Below are 19891 nucleotides of genomic sequence, written 5' to 3' on the forward strand. Positions count from 1 at the left end.
CCCTCACCTGGCTGTACTTCCTACCCCTGCTGCGCGCCGTGGACACACTGGTTGCTAGTTGGCCTGCCGCTTGGCGTCTAGCAACCAGTGATGTCACGCAGGATTAGACTTTCTCCTCCCTCCAGCATGCAGGTGGCAATAGAGAGCGCTGCTGTGCAGTGAGAGAAGGCTGCCGTCCCCCCTCTATCCCCTTGTCACATGACTGGAGGGAGGAAAACAATGCTTCCCGGTGTGGTGTGTAAATACAAGGGGGAGAGAATTCAGCCCTAGACCTTCCCTCTCTCATCCTCATCCTTAGAGCACTCTCACCTACCCATCCCCTCTCTTCCATAGAGCCCCATCTCCTCCGACCCCCCTCTCCTTACCTACCCCCCATCTCCTCCTCAGACCCTCCTCTCCTCACCTACCCCCCCATCTCCTCCTCAGACACCCCTCTCCTCCCCTACCCACCCTTCTCCTCCTCAGACCCCCCTCTTTTCACCTACCCCCCATCTCTTCCTCAGACTCCCCTCTCCTCACCTCCCCCCACCTCCTCCTCAGACCCCCCTCTCCTCACCTACCCCCCATCTCCTCCTCAAACCCCTCTCTCTTCACCTACCCCCATCTCCTCCTCAGAACCCCTTCTCCTCACCTACCCCCATCTCCTCCTCAGACCCCCCTCTCCTCACCTACCCCCCATCTCCTCCTCAAACCCCCTTGTCCTCACCTACCCCCCATCTCCTCCTCAGACCCCCCCTCTTCTCACCTACCCCCTATCTCCTCCTCAGACCCCCCCCTCTCCTCACCTACCCCCCCATCTCCTCCTTAGACCCCCCTTTCCTCACCTACCCCATCTCATCCTCAGACTCCCCTCTCCTCACCTACCCCCTATCTCCTCCTCAGACCCCCCCCTCTCCTCACCTACCCCCCCATCTCCTCCTTAGACCCCCCTTTCCTCACCTACCCCATCTCATCCTCAGACTCCCCTCTCCTCACCTACCGCCCGATCTCCTCCTCAGACCCCCCTCTTCTCACCTACCCCCATCTCATCCTCAGAACCCCCTCTCCTCACCTACCCCCCATCTCCTCCTCAGACCCCCTTCTCCTCACCTACCCCCCATCTCCTCCTCAGACCCCCCTCTTCTCACCTACCCCCATCTCCTCCTCAGACCCCCCTCTCCTCACCTACCCCCATCTCATCCTCAGATCCCCCTCTCTTCACCTACCCCTCCCATCTGCTCCTCAGACCCCCCTCTTTTCACCTACCCCCCCATCTCCTCCTCAGACCCACCTCTCCTCACCCCCAGGCTTTTATTGTATGGATGAAGGTCAGTGATTGCAGCGCTGCTATTTTAAATATATATAAATAAGTGTTCATAAAACAATTTTAGAAAATGGTGATTAAACCATTCATGTAAACCATCAATAAAGTGCTATTCAGTGCAATTATTGTGCAAAATACAAAAAATAAAAATAAAAATAAAAATTGCAGATATTACAATGTAAAACTTCAAAAATGCAAACTGAGTGTGAACAGTCCATAAAACAGTTCTTTGCAGTAACAGAAGTAGGATGCTTGATCTTGCAACTTCGGGGTCTCCCCCTTAGGGTATCTACTTACCACTATGTGGTGTTTTTGGAGCAGATTATAGTAGAGTGAGCTGTTGTTGTTTCTTGCAAAGCTGTTTGGACTATGTTGGAAGCGATCCTTCTTCTTTAAGCGGTATTCTCAGGTGTCCTCATGAAATAAAGAATGGCTGGACATAGTGAGGACCGTTTAAACTGTGAATTTATTAGGTTAAAATACAGTAGAATACTCACAAACATATAACATGATAAAGCCTGTAAGTGCCTATGTTAGGTGCGGTGGTGTATCGCTCCTCAGCGTTCTCCTTTCCGACCTGAAGTCACGTGGCTGCCTCTCGGCCAATGGCTATACGCGTTTCGCTGTGAACACAGCGTCATCTGCGTCATCAGCTACAGATGACGCTGTGTTCACAGCGAAACGCGTATAGCCATTGGCCGAGAGGCAGCCACGTGACTTCAGGTCGGAAAGGAGAACGCTGAGGAGCGATACACCACCGCACCTAACATAGGCACTTACAGGCTTTATCATGTTATATGTTTGTGAGTATTCTACTGTATTTTAACCTAATAAATTCACAGTTTAAACGGTCCTCACTATGTCCAGCCATTCTTTATTTCATGAGGACACCTGAGAATACCGCTTAAAGAAGAAGGATCGCTTCCAACATAGTCCAAACAGCTTTGCAAGAAACAACAACAGCTCACTCTACTATAATCTGCTCCAAAAACACCACATAGTGGTAAGTAGATACCCTAAGGGGGAGACCCCGAAGTTGCAAGATCAAGCATCCTACTTCTGTTACTGCAAAGAACTGTTTTATGGACTGTTCACACTCAGTTTGCATTTTTGAAGTTTTACATTGTAATATCTGCAATTTTTATTTTTATTTTTATTTTTTGTATTTTGCACAATAATTGCACTGAATAGCACTTTATTGATGGTTTACATGAATGGTTTAATCACCATTTTCTAAAATTGTTTTATGAACACTTATTTATATATATTTAAAATAGCAGCGCTGCAATCACTGACCTTCACTCATTTAAAGCACTAGCACTTTCATTGCAGCAGGCAGCTAATTTATAAACACTTAATTGGATAACACCACACACCCCATAAGCGCGAGGTCCACAGTCCCGATATTTTATTGTATGGAGCCCAGAAAATGTCATTGGTAATCCTTTTTAAAGTCTCAGCAGTGCCATAAAACAAAAATTCTGTCTGGAAGAGAAAGATGGGGAACAGGGAGAGAATACAGAGGCTGCCTCTATTCTCTTTTTGTGCCGTCTTTTGCTGTCTCTGTATTCTCTCCCTGTTCCCTATCTTTCTCTTCCAGACAGAATTTTAGTTTTATGGCACTGCTGAGACTATATGTCCCTCTATCATCCCCTCATTTTCTCCAATATCTGGCTTTTGTTCCCCACTCTTCTCTAATAAACAGCACCCTGATCTTTTCTTCTAGCAGTCACTTCTGTAAGGATCCTTTCACACGGTGCATTGTCTGACAGAGTCCGTTTTGCTCAGTGCGGGATTGATCCGCCAATCTGTGTGCACAGATGGAGCTGTCAGATCCCGCTGTCCTCTATGGGGAGATTGGATGTCCATTCTCATCTGATCCGTCCCCGCCAGATGGATGGAAAAAAGGGTTTCCATCTGTCTGGATTTCACGGACAGGATCAGATCAAATAGCAGCCTTAAGTTTAAAATTCCCCTTTCAAATTCCCGTAATTCTCTCTTTATTGAGTAGACCCTATAATCTGATAAGTAGGCAGAGATTATGCAGAGTGGGTGGAGCTTTGTGGAAGTGGGTGTGGTAAGTAATTGAATTGGAAAATTTTTTCAAATGTTGGCAACTATGTATTTGCACATTGTAGCTCTGCAATATTTCTTCCCTTTTGCAGAGAGGGTGACACCATCACTGCTTAGTTGCAATACATTGGTGGATTTGCACTGGATATTCATGTATTGGTGTCACCATTGCACTTATAAGTCTAATTGTAGAATATTGTAGATGAAGTGTAGGGCAGTGCTGCATTTATGGCTTTTTAGTGTTGCACATTATTCTTATTGCTTCTGAGATTTTCTTACTTGCATTGAGGATGTTTTATTTGATTTCCTATGTCCTCTGTGTACTGGTAACCAGTGACCCTGCATACTTGTGGTCAGTGTTCCCCCTGTATGCTGGAGGTCAGTATGCCCTCTGTATGCTGGAGGTCAGTGCGCCCCCTGTATGCTGGAGGTCAGTGCTCCCCCTGTATGCTGGAGGTCAGTGTTCCCCCTGTATGCTGGAGGTCTTGTGTTCCCCCTGTATGCTGTCGGTCTGTGTGCCCCCTGTATGCTCACAGTCAGTGTTCCCCCTGTATGCTGGCAGTCAGTGTCCCCCCTGTATGCTGGAGATCAGTGTGCCCCCTGTATGCTGGAGGTCAGTGTACCCCTGTATGCTGGCGATCAATGTACCCCCTGTATGCTGGCGGTCAGTGTACCCCCTGTATGCTGGCTGTCAGTGTTCCCCTGTATGCTGGCGGTCAATGTGCCCCCTGTATGCTGGAGGTCAGTGTACCCCCTGTATGCTGGCAGTCAGTGTGCCCCCCGCATGCTGGAGGTCAGTGTACCCCCCATATGCTGGCGGTCAATGTACCCCCTGTATGCTGGCGGTCAGTGTACCCCCTGTATGCTGGCGGTCAGTGTACCCCCTGTATGCTGGCGGTCAGTGTACCCCCTGTATGCTGGCAGTCAGTGTTCCCCCTGTATGCTGGCGGTCAGTGTTCTCCCTGTATGCTGGAGGTCAGTGTACCCCTGTATGCTGGTAGTCAGTGTGCCCCCTGTATCCTGGAGGTCTTGTGTTCCTCCTGTATGCTAGCGATCAGTGTGCCCCCTGTATGCTGGAGGTCAGTGTCCCCCCCTGTATGCTGGAGGTCAGTGTTCCCCCTGTAGGCTTGAGGTCAGTGTTCCCCCTGTATGCTGGTGGTCAGTGTACCCCCTGTATGCTGGAGGTCAGTGTGCCCCCTGTATGCTGGCGGTCAGTGTTCCACCAGTATGCTGGACGTCAGTGTTCCCCCTGTATGCTGGAGGTCAGTGTGCCCACTGTATGCTGGAGGTCAGTGTGCCCCCTGTATGCTAGTGGTCAGTGTACCCCCTGTATGCTGGCAGTCAGTGTTCCTCCTGTATGCTGGTGGTCAGTGTTCCCCCAGTATGCTGGCAGTCAGTGTGCCCCCTGTATGCTGGTGCTCAGTATGCCCCTGTATGCTGGAGGTCAGTGTGCCCCCTGTATGCTGGCGGTACTGTATGCTGGCGGTCAGTGTGCCCCCTGTATGCTGGCGGTCAGTGTGCCCCTGTATGCTGGCGGTCAGTGTGCCCCCTGTATGCTGGCGGTCAGTGTGCCCCCTGTATGCTGGCGGTCAGTGTGCCCCCTGTATTAGGGCTGCGCATCTTCACTTACCTCACGATTCGATGTGATTACGATTATTAGGGTCGCGATTCGATACGATTCGATTCCGCGATGCATCACGATTACTGCCCAATGCCCATGTCCAGCCCACTGCCCAATGGTTTTCAAAACTTTATACAAAAAAACAAACAATCAAGCAGTCACAAATAAAAGAATCCTTTTTATTTTCATTTGCTTAAAAGGACACTTTCCTGGACCCTGTCATGGCCTGCAAGCCCTGCATACTTTAGTGCACTTGCACTGCAAACATATAGGAAGGTCTGAAAATGCAAACAGCATAGCAGAGACAGACAACAACACTAGTATTTTACTAGAAGTAACAGTAAAATTAGTAAAAAAAACTGTAGTAGTGCAGTTTACTGCTTCATAAAAGAAAATATTAATATAAGCCAGGTCTACCACCATTTAAAGTACAACTAAAGGCAAAACTTTTTTGATTTTGGATAAAGTTTTGCCTATAGATGTACTTTAAAGAAAAGATAGAAGAAGCCAGCCAGCCAAGCTAATATTCTTGTGAAAATGGTCATCATAAATTCCCACAAAACATTATATATAAATCCTTTTATGTGAATATGCATTGCAATAAATTCCAGGTGTGCCATAACCTGTCCTCTACAAAAAACAGAGCACTTCCTGACTAGTAGCAAACATCAAGGGTGAACCTGGCAATAGTGCACTGCTGCATAACTTCCATGTTCACCGTGATGTTTGTTTCCCTCTGCAACTGCCAGTCAACTCAAATGAGTTGATGGATTGGCTGCTAGAGGGGAGTTACAAATATAAGCTTTAAGCTTATCAATTCACTTATGTCACTTTTATGTCACTTACTTTACAGAAAACGTTACCTGTCCTGCAGACAGTCTCTGTCTCTACCACGATTAAACCCAACTGAAGCCAAGCCAAAGCCACCATTAGAGGAAGGAAAACCCTTGACAGAGTAAATCATCAACTAAAGCTTAAACCTTGAGTAAATCTTCATGGGATCACAAAAAAACACACAACACGATTGTCTGCATCAGAATCATGAGAACTAAAGAAAGGTTTGGCATTGGCACACTGGTACAACTCAAGGCATATAGGTTAGGTCAGGTTTGTGTGTATTTGTGATCCAGTAAAGATTTAATCAAGGTTTTACGCTTCAATGTATGATTGATTTAATCTTTCAAGGATGTCCTTTCCTGTACCGTGGCTACCTGGCTTGCCTTCAGTTGTCTAGATACACTTTTACCTTTAGTATTTGTTTGGTTGAGGGAACCCCCTACACTTGCTATTGCTACAGAGTACAACAGACCAGCAGACAGACATGCATTGCAATAATTTCCAGGTGTGTGCCATAACCTGTCCTCTACAAAACAGAGCACTTCCTGACTAGTAGCAAATATCAAAGGTGAACCTGGCAATAGTGCACTGCTGCATAACTTCCATGTTCACCTTGATGTTTGTTTCCCCCTGCAACTGCCAGTCAACTCAAGTGAAGTGAGTTGATGGCTGCTAGAGGGGAGTTATACAAATATAAGCTTAAACTTAAATAATTATCAATTCACTTATGTGAATGGACCATTTTTGAAAACAAGCCATTCTCCATCTCTCCAGTGCCAGAAAAGCTGTAAAAAATATAAAATGTTCCAGGTTCACTGCGATTGTGTTTGCCCTTGCCATTGCCAGTCAACTAAACACAGTGTGTGTGTGTGTGTCGTGACTCGTGACCACTCAAAAGCTTATACGCAGCCTCAGCATCAACTCAACACACACACACTATGTGTGTGTGTGTGTTGAGTTAATGCTAGAGCTGCGTTATAAGCTCTTGAGTTGTCACGACAGTCAGTCAGTCACATTACAGAAAGAAAACTTTACCTGCACTGCACTGAGCAGCACTCTACCATGTCGATTACATCTGTAACTGAAGCCAAGCTAACCAACAAGCCACCATTAGAGGAAGGAAAATCCTTGAGAGAATTAATTGTAAACTGAAGCTTAACCTTGAGGAAATCCTATGGGGGTCACATTCACAAACTCACAAATATAGTATATTACACAAGAATCCACAATTGGTGTTTGTGATCCAATAAGATAAGATTTACTCGAGGTTAAGCTTCAAATGTACAAGTTATTTCTCTCAATGATTTTCCTTCCTATAATGCTGCACCGTGGCTGGCTTGGTGTCAGTCAGTTGTCTTGTCTAGAGGAAAATACACTTTAATATTATTTATTTGGTTGAGGGTTAAATGAACCCCTAGTACTTGCCTAGACACTTTTAGTGTGAAGCAACGGAACGGATTATGGATTGGAAATGGACACATTGGACAGGACAATCTTCAAAAACAAACCATCAGTGCTATAAAGCTATAAAACAAGACTGGTGATGTGACTGACTGGTGACTGGCGGCAGACTGAATTAGTAATTACTAATTCATTAAAAACACGAATTAGTAATTATTTCAGTGCTTAGCATTTGGGAACATGTAGGTTTTTCTGTAAGAACACTAGATGATCCACATGCTCAGGTTTAAGACTGCTTCTTTTCGCTGTTATAACATCTCCTGCAGTAGAGAAAACCCGCTCTGCAGATACACTTGTACCTGGGATACACAAGTATTGCTTTGACAGCTGAGAGAGGAGGGGGAATATGACCTCATGCTCACGCCACCATTTTAAAGGGTCATCAGTGAGAGGCAGAGGTGGGGCTTTACAATATTTTTCCATTTCGTCTTCTGCCTTGGCATAGGGGGTCTTAGGTTCTATTGCACCATCAGTGAAAGACTGCCCCAGCAAAGTCATGAGCAGCGATGTTGTGGCCTTTTTTTTGGGAGCAGAATGGCTGTCCTCAATGGGTGTTGTTTCTTCTTCCACAGTTGCTTTTTCCCTAGGAACTTCATCCACATTTGTCCTTCTATTAGATGTAATCTGTGTGTTTGAACAAAAGATAATATTATAAGAAGAGCTGAACTGACTAAGAGTGTGATTCATTGATGAGGTGTGGGAAACTGCACAGTAATCCATACCATACAGTTCCACTTCCCACACTGCATCAGTGAATCAGGGCATGTTATTACACAACACAATGTAGCTGAGCTTCTAGCTGTCTGGCAGGAAACGTGATGAAATTCTAATTACCTCCAAAGATGCAGCCTCCTCAGTCACTCCTTTGTATATCTCCGATCTCTCCTCCTCTGTGAGAATAAAAGGCAGTCCTTTAAAGCAAGGATCCAGAGCAGAGGCTGTATGAAGGATCTTCTTCTCTGCCTCGCTGCTGTACCTCTTCAGGAGATCTGTTTTGATTGCATTCTTGATCTCATGGGTCATGGCTGTGTCTCCCATGGTGTCTGTCATGCTCTGGAGCAGTTGTGCATTTAGAGGGGCAATGAGAGACACTGTTGGGTTGCGCTCTTCTGACATCAGCAAGGTTGCATCCTTCATTGGCTTTAATGCACTCACAGCGTCCTCTGCATTTGACACATCTGTTTCATTGAGAGTGCAGAGATCAGACTCTCCTTTTCTGACTTCTGGAGACAGCAAGGTGGCACAAACTGCAGGTTGTTGTTCTAAGAACCTCTCGACCATGTCATATGCGCTGTTCCATCTTGTTGGCACATCAGTTATTAGCTTATGATTCTTCAGGCCCAGACATTTCTGTTTCTCTTTTAGACAGTGGCTTGCTCTACTGCTGCGATGGAAGAATGTGGATATTCGTCGCACTCTGGCAAGAAGCCTGGAGAGCGTGGCCCCTTTCAGTGCCCGCTGACATGCAAGATTGAGTGTATGGGCAAAACATTTAACATGAGGAAATTTACCAACTTGAGCTGCAACTATCATGTTCGCCGCGTTGTCGGTCACAAGCACTACAGATTTATCAGACAGCTGCCATTCTTCCACAACATGAGACAGTAGCTCTGCCAGATGAGCACCTGTGTGAGACTCATAAATGGCTCTTGTTTGCAACACATGTGACAAGACCTGCCAGTCCTTAGTAACGTAATGTGCTGTTATTGTAACATAGGACTCCGTTGTGACTGACGTCCATGAATCACATGTTATTGGGACTCGACTGGCTTGGTTCATTGACGCAAGTACCTGAGCTTTGGTGTCGTAGTAGAGTGCAGGTATAACGTTTTCTGTAAAGTGACTGCGTGATGGGATCTTATAACGTGGCTCTAGCGTCTTCACAAGGTAGCGAAACCCGGCGTTGTCCACAACTGAGTAAGGCCGTAGGTCCTTGGCGATGAAAGCTGCCACAGCTTTGGTTAGTTTCTTCCCTTTTTCTGAGTTGGGCGGATAAGTTGACAGTATGGCATCAATTCTTGGCTGATCTGGGTATAGCAGTCTTTCCTTGGCAGTGGTGGCACTGCTGGTGGCGACAGGTGTTACTAACTCAGAGTGAAAACGGCTAACATGGTTTCTCAAGTTCGTAGTATTCCCTAGGTATTTAATTTTTGTGTGACAGGCTTTACATACGGCGTGTGTCTTGTCCAACTCACGCTTCCCTGTGTGTTCGTAAAATCCGAAATGTGCCCAGATGTTTGCTCTTAAAATGCTAGGTGCATTTTTTATCTCTCGATCTTTTTCTCCTTCTGCCATATTATTTACCACCATACTACCACGTATGTGACGGAGACGGATGACGTAAGTTGCCAAACTCTGTCAGTGTTTAAAAAAAAAATAAAAAAAAAAAAACTTGTAAACTAAGCCGCAACAAATCAACCAAGCAACATCTTTCATAAAATATGACTGTCTGTCTGTCTCCCTTCCTTCCTTGCATGCACTGAGCCAAAACCCCCGGGGCCCCCCCCCTTACCCCACAGCTGCCTGTGACAGTGACAGTGACACTGACAGAGACCCCCTTCCCCCCACAGCTGAGCTGACTGCAGCCTGACACACTGAGACCTGGGTGGATGTCCCACACCTTCCCCAATCCCCCACAGCACTGACAAACACTGAGAGTGAGTGAGTCCCCCCCCCTTGCCCAGACCCCCACACTGACAGAGACCTGGATGTCCCCCACACCTTCCCCAATCCCCCACAGCACTGACAAGCACTGAGTGAGTCCCCCCCCCTTGCCCAGACCCCCATAGCTGACTGACACTGACAGAGACCCCCAGGCCCCCACTGACTGACCCCCCTGGCTGCCAGACTGCCACAGCAGAACAGTACCCCCGGGCCCCGACCGACCATCCCCTGTCCCAGCCCCCCCCATCACAGACATCCCCCATACAGACGGGACCCCCATGAATGATAACACAATTATTTGTTCGGACATACCTGCTGTGTGACTGTGTGGGTTGTTGTGCACTGCATTGCAGAGGAGGACAGGTGCTGTGCTGCTCTCTGGGCTCTGTGGCGGGCGGCTGGCGTCACTGGCAGTGGCGTGGCGGCTGGGCCTCCAGGGCCTGTCAGCGGCTACGGTGAGGTGAGGCTGGCGGCGCTGGCTGGCTGCGATGGGGACGCACTTGGGGCTCCTCACTCCTGTGTGTGGACTGTGGACTCACTGGACTGGCGGCTTCTGGCTTGGATGGCTGGCTGGCTGGCTTCTAGGCCGCAGGTGGGACGCCGATACACGCGGGGGATGTCTTGCTGCGCCTCGGCCCGGGTCAAAGAGGCGGAAGGGGAGGGGCGGAGCCTTTTTATTAAGTTCCCGCCACTAACCCTCCAATCAGCTGCCGATCCTGCGATCTTGTGATTTTTTTTCCCCTTGCGCGATAGGGCGTGGCCGCGGCTGATGACGTCACCTCGTATAATCGATTATGCCGGCAGCCCGCATCGATGCAGAATCGCGAAGGGTCGAATCGCAATGCATCGATCTTTCGATTATATTCCCCAGCCCTAGTATATAAGGTCCATGCTTTACTCAAAATGGTGGGCATGCCCCCGAAGAGGTCCTCAGGGACTGGGTTCCATAGTTATGAGGTTCCATAGTGATGAACTACAACCCTGGACCTGTATAGCACCCTCTGGCTAACTCAACACATTGCACCAAGTGTCATAGGGAGCGCCTCATGCTGGATCCAATGCCTGAAACAAAATTACAGGGCATTTCCAGAGCGTGGGGGTCTGAGTACAGCTCCCAAGGTTGCACCGATCCGGGTACACTGCTTCTGTGTAGAGAGTAGAAGACAGCGAGGGCTGATTGAAGAATCAGAAGATAAAATAATAAAGAGGAAAATAATAAACCAGTGAAGATAACCCGCAAATATATCCCATTCTAGGTTGGTGCACATTATTCTGCTCACACAATCAGTGCAAGTCCAGCTGGTCATTGAGGCATCAAAAGAAACTTGAATGGACAACCATGCTCCAACAAAATACTCCTTTATTAGAATATATCCAGAAGTGACAACATGGCAGGAGAGATGAGACTGTCAACGCGTTTCACACCACAAGCATTTAGTCACAGCAAACCCGCCATACTGCTTTCTCTCTATTTAAACATACAACATCAATTACCATATTAATTAATATTTAAGCTGAACATCATAGACATGTGCAGAATGGAAACATTTGTTTTATTTCAGATAAATCTGTTTACTTATTTTATTTCGCTTTCTAGAATTCATTTCATTTCACGCTTTGAGAACGATTGGAATTCTGATCGGTCAAGAAACGATCGACTGATTCGAATTCTGTGTGAAGAAAAGCGGGTTGTTAAGCAGGGGGCTGGGAAGCCGGCCATCCACATCCTTACCAACCATGACTCATCAGCTGTCAGCAGGCTTCCCCACTGACAGATGAATGGAAAGAAAAGAATGCCGGCATTGCCCAACAATAGAAAAATGTTTAAAATAAATGGCGTGGGGGTCCCCCCAAAATCCATACCAGACCTTTACCTGAGCATGCAATTCGGCAGGTCAGGAAAGGGGGGACAACAAGTGCCCCCCTCCTAACCAATACCAGGCCACATGCCCTCAATATGGGGGGGGGGGGGTGCTGCTTTGGGGCAGCTCTCTTCAAGCCAGCCACCCACAGCCCCTGTGCCAGCCAGCCATCCACCACAGGATGCCAGCCAGCCACGACTCACCACAGGGTGCCAAACAGCCACTGACCCACCACAGGGTGCCAGACAGCCAACCACTAACAGGCCCTGTACCAGCCACCCACCACAGGGTGCCAGCCAGCCACCCACAGGCCCTGTACCAGCCAGCCACAGGCCCTGTACCAGCCACCCACCCACCTCAGGGTGCCAGCCAGCCAGCCACCCACAGGCCCTGTACCAGCCAACCACCCACCACAGGGTGCCAGGCAGCCACCCACCACAGGGTACCAGTCAGTCATCAACCACAGGGTGCCAGCCAGCCATCCATCCACTACAGGGTGCCAGCCAGCCATTAAGCATTATACAAATATTAACATGTTCAGTACCAGATTTGTGTCAAAAATTGTCTTCATTTTTCAAAACTTTAAATGTCCAAAATATTGGCCGATACCGATACGTTGTGACCAAAATATCAGTATTGGTCCTGAAAAAACCATATCAGTCTATCCCTAACCGAAGGGTCTGGTATGGAAAGGGGGAGGGGAGCACGACGTTTTGTTCTATTGCCAGGCAATGTCGGCATTCTTTTCTTTCCATTCATCTGTCAGTGGCGAAGCCCGCTGACAGCTGATGAGTCATGGATCGTAAGGATGTGGGCGGCCGGTTTCCCGGCTTGCTTAACAACCAGCTATTTCTTCACACAGAATTTGCATCGGTCGATCGTTTTTTTTTGACTGATCCGAATTCGAATCGTTCTGAACAGTTGGAATTTATTAGAAAATGGAAAAAACTAAACAAATTTTAACAGATTTCAACTAAATTCATTACAATTTCATTTGGAGATTTGGATACATCCGAATCTAGGAATAACCAAAAATTTTTCGGAAATTGTATTCGCAGCGAAACGAATTTCACGTGTCTAACACTTAATGGCCACCCGCTAACAGCTGGGATCCCAGCCAATGCAAATGGCCGCCGATGGCAGGGCCCACTCTCCAGGCATGGATCCTCTACATATGTATGCCATAACACCACCCGGCTGATAGCTGGGGACTCAATGACCATTCGGGACATCCTGGAAGACTTCTGGATACCAAAGGAAGCTCCTGACATCCCGCACAGCTGCCCAGCACCAGACCCGCCAACCAATACTTCCAATAGGTAGGAAAACTTCATACAAAAATGGTCCAATAAGTGAGGAGGACAAAAAAGGAACGCAGCCATTGGCTTATCCTGAAAATTTATGGGGGTGGGGTCTTATGGGGGAGGAACGAGGGCGGGGCTATCCAAACGTATGAAGCCATGGACATCTGTCAGGAAAGCACATTATGGCCACTAGATGGAACTGACCATTATAGGAAATCCCAATTCAGCATGACTGGGGGAATGCGGGTCACATTTCATCAACACATTTATAACAACCAGATCTGTAAGTGTTTGTAAAATCTTCCCGCACAAAATGTACTCAGCCAATGAAAGGTAAGGACTCCATTTTTATTTTTCTCCCGCTATCAATGGCCAACACTTCATCCATGTCTTTGGTGATCTCTGATCTCCTTATGAAGTGTTTCTTACATGATGAAGATCAGCCATGGAGTATATCTGAGGTGTATATCAGGGTGTGCTTCTTCCCCACATGTCCACCAACATTCATATACTGTAGAAGACATTTCCCGCACTCAAGGCATGAATACACTTCCAGGGTTGTGTGGGATCCCTGATGTACAGGAAGACAGGACTTCAGTGAGGAACAATTCCCTCACTCAGGACAGGAAAGTGGATTCCCCACCGTGTGAGATCTCTGATGTCTGGAAAGATGGTTCTTCTGTGAAAAACATTTCCCACACTCATAACAGGAATATGGCTTTTCCCCCCTATGAAATCTCTGATGTCTGTAAAGATGGGACTTCACTGAAAAACATTTCCCACACTCAGGACAGGAATACGGCTTCTCACCAGTGTGCAATCTCTGATGTCTGGAAAGAGTGTACCTCTCTGAAAAAGATTTCCCGCACTCAGGACAGGAATATGGTTTCTCACCAGTGTGAAATCTCTGATGACTGGAAAGAGTGGACTTCTCTGAAAAACATTTCCCACACTCAGGACAGGAATATGGCTTCTCACCAGTGTGCAATCTCTGATGTTTGGAAAGATTGGACTTCTCTGAAAAACTGTAAGATCCTGGCACTCTCAGTGCCTCCTATCACATCATTTCCGGGTGCATTCCATCTACCTAGGTAGATGGAGTGCATATAGGTGTGTTTCCCTTTAAGAGTGCTGACATCATCATGAGGCGCCGGACTGAACAGCTATTTAAACCACCAGCTTTCACTCACATGTGTTCGTTCAATGTGCCTTGATGTTCACCTTACCTGTTCTTGTGATGCCAGAGCTGCTGGCTATACCCTTTGCCTGAACTGAACCGGAACCCCGCTGCCGATCCCGTATCTCGTTACCGGATCACTCCTTACTACTGGACCTTGCTACTGCTAACTATCTAGTGATAAGTACCCCGCAGGGGATTCCTTACTAAACCTATACTTCCACTATCATCTGCTGCATATACAAGGACTATCTCTATCTAAGCTATTCCTGTCATCTGCATATACAAGGACTATCTCTATCTAAGCTATTCCTGTCATCTGCATATACAAGGACTATCTCTATCTAAGCTATTCCTGTCATCTGCATAGATTGTTAGCTCTTGGGACTATCATCAACTATCCTTGCACTAGGTTACTCTATCTTGTATACCTCATCTGCTGTCCTCTACCATCTATATTATACATGTTTACTAGAACCTATCTGCATACTACCATCACCTACCACTCTACTGAATACTATTACTGAGTGCTCACCATACTATCGCCTGTCTCTCACCTATACTATCATATCTTCTATCACTCCAGGAACATCATATTGAGTGTGTGTATATTGCATAAACAGGCTGTGCACGATGATGAAGTCCTGAGAGTTGGATATGTTGTTCAACAGAATCTCTACACGACTACTGAGTGTAACAATTCTGCAGCTGCAAATCCATTCACTAACAAAAAACGCATGAACGTTACAAAAACATTTCCCGCACTCAGGACAGGAATACGGCTTCTCACCAGTGTGCAATCTCTGATGTTTGGAAGGAGTGGACTTCTCTGAAAAACATTTCCCACACTCAGGACAGGAATACGGCTTCTCACCAGTGTGAGATCTTTTATGCACATTAAGTTTGGATTTAAAGCTGAAACACTTCCCACACTCAGTACAGGAGAACCTCTTATCTGGTGGAAGGACGACACTTTCCCTCACAGTCTGAGGTTCCTCAGGATAAGAGGAATACGATGGTCCGGCACTGTCCCTCACAGTCTGAGGTTCCTCAGGATAAGAGGAATACGATGGTCCAGCACTGTCCCTCACAGTCGGAGGTTTCCTCGGGATAAGAGGAATACGATGGTCCGGCACTCTCCCTCACAGTCTGAGGTTCCTCAGGATGAGAGGAATATGATGGTCCGGCACTGTCCCTCACAGTCTGAGGTTCCTCAGGATAAGAGGAATACGATGGTCCGGCACCGTCCCTCACAGTCTGAGGTTCCTCAGGATAAGAGGTATACTATGGTCCATCTACACTGTGTGGTGCCGGATGGACATTTGAGGTAGCCGGGTTTTCTCCTGGACTATACTGTGTGATGTCCTCATCTTCTACTTTACAGTCTGGAGACAAAATGAGACAATCCTCTGAGGTTTTCCTCATCTCCCGTCCATCTACTAAAATAGAAATACAAAGATTATTACTAGACATCAGCAGATTGGTTCCCCTAAACCAGGACTCCGCCCACATCAGGCAGCTTTGTCTCTGAGGATCTTACAATTCCACCCTCAAGGTAACTAGTAAATGGGTCCTCTGATCTCCTACCAGTTCATTTCCTCATTCATGGATCTTAGTCAGAGAGGGAGGAAACAACGAGAACTGTCTTTTATAGGAGTGATGGTGATGAGGGGATTATAGGATGAGTGTCCCCTCCCCCTCTATCACTCATTGAAAATCTTCTCAACACAAGAAGTCCCGCACTTCCTTATTTAGTCCATGATTTAGTCATGAAAAACAGCGGGGCTGAGCCCCACCAGAGGTCAGAGAGTGAAGATGGGGGGAGAACAACCAAGATGAAGACTGGACTGATCCTGAAGACCACCATCATTGGGTTACTGACTCCTCCCTCATTATTACTTTCTGTTGTTTAAGGTTCCAAAGTTGGAGGAAGTTATCACATTATTATCACCATGTAAAAGTCTGTCCTCCAATCAGATCATCAGATATAAAATGTGATACAAAATAAATAATAAATCGGTATAATCATGTAGTGTAAAGAATGGTGTATAAATATTCACAGAAACATTCAGCCAATGGCAGCTTACATTCAGAAAGTTTATTTCACTAAACACAAAAACAAATAAAAAATCAAATAAAATGCAGCGCCAAAAAAATCAAAAATAAATTTCTGCCCCCAAATCTGTAGCCAATAAGTGGGAAATAATTTCCCTCCTCTCCTCCTTCCTCTTCCTCCACGGTATATATGGGGGGGGATAGAAGATATGGGCGGAGCCTGCGCAGAGAAGTCCTATCTCGGCCATCCCAGGGAAGGGGTATCTGAGTGAAGGATCACATTGTCAAGTCTCGGCTTTGTAATTCTATCATCTTGAATTTTAATGTTGAATAAAGCAGATAGATGGAGAGCACTAGAGGGGGTGTTATTTTCTACCCCCCCCATATATACCGTGGAGGAAGAGGAAGGAGGAGAGGAGTGAGCGATGTCCCTAGAGGGGGAAGGGATCTGTGGGACTCGCTGGTAACACAGGAGTCAGATGGTAAGGTGAGTGGAAGTGACCACCCGCACCTTTCTCATCTGCAATTTCTGCACTCGCACTTTATCATTTATATTGGCCCTGACTGATGACACGTGTCACATGACACACATTTCTATCCTCTTATTGGACGATCACATTACTATTTATTCGTTTCCTGACACTGTTTAATAGATTTCATATTTTTGAATTTTAAAGAGGTTGTAAACTCGTTTAACATTTTTATTTTTTTTTTTACAACCTGAAAGAGAAACACATAATGAGCTAGTATGTATCGCATACTAGCTCATTATGAAATATTTACCATATTTATCGGTGTATAACACGCACCTCATTTTAAGAAGGAAATTTCAGGAAAAAAAAAAACTTACATTTCAAATAAAGAACTTTGAAGCAAAATAAGGGTAACTCAGAACTTTTTTTTTATTATTATTAACACTTATAAAGGTAAATAACGTAAAAGCAACTGTTTTAACAAAGAAACTTGGATATTATATGTTTTTACAAAAGTTTACTCAGAAATCGCTGCTATCTGGGAAACCAAGAAACTCTTCATCTTCACTGCTATCGTCAATATCTTGGAACTGAACACTGCTGCTTTCACTGCTACTGTCTTCATAAATCAGCTCCTCTTCTTCACCATCCAAAGCATTGCTTATGCCACATTTCTTAAAAGATTTGATAATAATATCTTCTTTAACTGCGTCCCACCAAGTCTTTATCCACTGACACACTTTGGAAATGCCAGGTCTTTTCATTCTCCCAGAACTTTCATCACACATGTATTTATTCCATTCTTCACGCATGAAGGCTTTGAAGGGCTTGTTAATGGAAACATCCAATGGCTGCAATTGTGATGGAAGTCCTCCTGGAATGACTGCTACTTGTGTTTTGCACATTTGAAATTCTTTCTTTGTTGGTTCTGTAAGATGAGATCTGAATGAGTCCAGTACTAACAAGGATGGCTTCTTTAACAAAGCACCGGGGCGCTTCTCCCACACATTTCTGATCCAAAGCCTCATGCCTTCTTCGTCCATCCAACCTTTGGGATGAACATGCACCTGTATGCCACTTGGAATCTTCTCCTTAGGAAAAGTTTTCCTTTTAACAATGACCAATGGTGGCAGCTTGTTTCCGTCTGCAGTCACAGCAAGGACCACAGTATAACAATTATTTTCATGCCCTGAAGTTTTATTTGTTACTGTCTTGGCACCTTTTGCTTCAACAGTTTTATTTCAAGGAACATGAAAAGTGAGCGGAACTTCGTCCATGTTGCCGATTTGACCAATTTCAAAATTTTGTCTCTTCCTTTGTTTGATAATAAATTTATGAAAATGTATTATCTTCTCTTCATAATCTTCTGGCATACGCTGGGCAATCCTGGTTCTTGTTCATATCCGAAGCTCATGCCTCTTCATAAATCTTTGGCACCATGATGCCGTCCCTTGGAAATCTTGTATTTGCAACTCTTTGCTGATTTTCACTGCTTGAATGATGATCATTTTTGTTGATAATGCAATGCCCGCTTTTCTATGATTAAGTACAAATTCCTTCACCCGTTCTTCTAATTTTGGCCATTTAGCAATACCGCTGCGAAAATTGCATTTTGTTTTTGATAATGTCTTGAGTTTTTCTTCCATTTTTCGCCACTCTCGTATTGTGCATTCTGTTGGTGGCTCTCCAAAATGCCTTGCTGCAGCCCTATTTCCATGTTGCTTGGCATATTCCACAACCTTTAACTTGAAAGCAGCTGTATATGCTGCACGCTTTCCCTTTGATTCCATTAGGGATACCGTAGTAGGGAAATACCGTAAGGACGGTAATGAATTCAGCGTCGGAATGTCAGGATGAGTCACACTGCAGTGGTATACTTTTTTACCTAAGTTTAAATTTAAAAAAAGAGTAAGGTAGTATCAGGGGTGTGTAAATTTACCGGTACTCTTGTTATATCTGTGTGTTGTAGGATGGCTGTGTGCAGCGTGTGTTGTAGGATGGCTGTGTTAGCATGTGTTTGTATGGTATGGTAAGATTAAGGATGGGCTCGGACGTATTCAGATTGAGCCCCCCCAGGAAGCCAATCATAGGTAGTGAGGCATTTCCCAAACGTCAGCTTCACATACACACGCTACCTATGATTGACAGGGTGCAGTGTCGGCTTCCTGGCGAGCTCAATCCAAACACGCCTATCGCCTGAAAGGGGAAGTGGGGTAAAAAGACAGGGATGGGGTCCTGTGTGTCTCTTAGCTCCCACCCCCCTGTCAGGTAGTGTTTCTTTAACCACTTTCCCACTAGCCACTGTGCTGCTACTGCGGCACAGTGGCTCGTTATCGTCTAGCGACGTAGACCTACGTCGCTAGACTCCTCCCCTGTAGGCGGCGCTCCCGCTGTTTTCATTCACTGCGGGAGTCGGGCCAGGGGAGGAGCGGCGGCGATCGCTGCTGCTCTGCCCCGATCGTCGGGGAATCGAGTTTGGAGATCCGCCCGCCTGTGTAAACAGAGCGGGCGGATCTCCTCAGTGACAGGGAGTGACAGATCGGAGTGTTCAGCATAGCTGGACATCCGATCTGTCCCTGGCTCACACAGTCACCTCCCCCCACACACGTCAGTAAGCACCAGGCATACATTAACCCCTCCCTCTCCAATAAAATTAACCCCTTCCCTGCCAGTGTCATTTTTACAGTAACAGTGCATATTTATAGCACTGATTACTGCAGTAATGTCACTGGTACCCCCAAAAGTGTCAAAAATGTCAGTCAAGTGTCAGATCTGTCCGCCGAAATGTCGCAGTCCCGCAAAAAAAAAAAAAAATCACAGATCGCCGCCATTACTCGTTAAAAAAAAAAAAACACCAAAAATGACAAAAATCTTTCCCTTTGTTAGTAAACGCAATAACTTTTGCGCAAACCAATCAAAATACGCTTATTGCGATTTTTTTTACCAAACATATGTAGCAGAAAACAAATTGGCCAAAAATGTAAAAAAAATTGGTTTTACATCTTTTTTGGGGGGGAATTTCATATAAAAAAAATGTTAAAAATATTGTTATTTTTTCAAA

The 19891-nt window shown here is 46.0% G+C and overlaps 2 protein-coding genes and 1 pseudogene across 3 annotated transcripts in view; 1 reads left to right on the plus strand and 2 right to left on the minus strand.

Moving 5' to 3' along the window:
* The window catches only part of LOC309550230 (uncharacterized protein), a gene marked incomplete at its 5' end in the record, with an annotated part of 1091635 nt that overhangs the window by 646707 nt on the left and 425037 nt on the right, over nt 1–19891 (minus strand). The window lies entirely within an intron of this gene.
* The window catches only part of LOC309548756 (uncharacterized protein), a gene marked incomplete at its 3' end in the record, with an annotated part of 240460 nt that overhangs the window by 66206 nt on the left and 154363 nt on the right, over nt 1–19891 (plus strand). The window lies entirely within an intron of this gene.
* LOC309548753 lies at nt 13739–17858 on the minus strand (annotated as a pseudogene). The gene is made up of 3 exons: nt 17378–17858; nt 15051–15257; nt 13739–14142 (listed from the first exon to the last, which is right to left on the minus strand). The product of its transcript is annotated as an uncharacterized misc_RNA (transcript).

Source organism: Pelophylax lessonae (assembly GCF_965119305.1).
Source record: "Pelophylax lessonae genome assembly, chromosome: 3".
In the NCBI taxonomy this organism is placed as follows: Eukaryota; Metazoa; Chordata; class Amphibia; order Anura; family Ranidae; genus Pelophylax; species Pelophylax lessonae.